This window comes from Sinohyriopsis cumingii, chromosome 6 (assembly GCF_028554795.1).
Source record: "Sinohyriopsis cumingii isolate HCF-2022 chromosome 6, ASM2855479v2, whole genome shotgun sequence".
NCBI classification, from domain to species: Eukaryota; Metazoa; Mollusca; class Bivalvia; order Unionida; family Unionidae; genus Sinohyriopsis; species Sinohyriopsis cumingii.
The window spans coordinates 50,465,142-50,466,255 of NC_142966.1; the positions used below are offsets into that span (position 1 = coordinate 50,465,142).

The 1,114-nt window shown below is 29.6% G+C and overlaps 1 protein-coding gene across 4 annotated transcripts in view; it reads left to right on the forward strand.

Moving 5' to 3' along the window:
• The window catches only part of LOC149796908 (protocadherin-1-like), a 45,176-nt gene extending 45,131 nt beyond the window's left edge, over nt 1-45 (forward strand). For all 4 annotated transcript variants that reach the window (XM_089961564.1, XM_089961565.1, XM_089961566.1 and 1 more), the window contains one exon: nt 1-45. This exon is cut by the window's left edge and continues 546 nt beyond it. The gene's annotated coding sequence lies outside the window, so the exon portion shown is untranslated.
• The last annotated feature ends 1,069 nt before the right edge of the window (nt 46-1,114 follow it).

Below are 1,114 nucleotides of genomic sequence, written 5' to 3' on the forward strand. Positions count from 1 at the left end.
AAGTGTTGACTCTTATAAAAATATTAAAAATAATAAGAAATAAAATATTGTTTTAGCTTTTAATTTTATTCACAAAGGTTAAACATATTGTCATCTATCTGCCATGCTTTTTCTATTGCTTTCATTCTCTCTCTTCTTTTGCACAGTTAAACAGTAAATTGCATCACTTTCCAAATATAAACACAATTTGATATCTATAGTATTATGACTATGTTTTAAACTAAGCAACAGAATGTAGTGAAACAAACAAGTCTAGTAAATTTCTTTCTCTAAATTACAAAGTGAAAATTTAAGAGGTGTATATGGTATTGTGAATTAAATGACAAATAATTCTAGATGTTCTTTCACATGTCCAAAAGTGCAGAATGTTCCAAATTAATTATAATAATCTTGACTGGGTTGATGTTCCAATAGTTTTGAATGAGCTGATGTACCAATAGTTGTAATGCATCACTATTTTATAATCAAAAATATACTTGAATGAAATCACAATAATTCCAAAGTAGTTTGTCTAAATGGCAATGAGCACTTTGTAATTTCAATGACCAGTTTTGAATAAATTATTCCTTTCAATTTATATCTGAACACAACTAAAAATTCTGATTATAAATCCCAAACATTTGATATTAAAAACAGGTATAACCAATTTTGTTTACCTCATTCATTTATACGAATTTAAATTGGCCTAAGACACAATAAAATGTCCATGATGTGGGTCACAAGTTCTCTTCCAAAACATTCAAAGTTTGTAAATAAGACCTTGACCTCAAATATCAGTAAACAACTTACTTGTAATTTATAAACATGACAAAAATCAAATACACAATCTTCAATCAAGGCAACTGTCAGGTATCAGGTAGGCCTGAACTCATCAATCAATCATGGTTACTTGTCCATTGTCCATCTATCAGCATAAGTTTGTTTCTTCTATGCCTAAATTACTTGGAGGATCGCAATGAAACTTTACGCAAATTCAGCTCAATGTCTAAATGGTACCGTATGAAAATAGTGATGCCAGACCCACAATATGACCACTAAATTGTACCGTATGAAAATAGTGATGCCAGACCCACAATATGACCACTAAATAGTACCATATGAAAATTAGTGATGC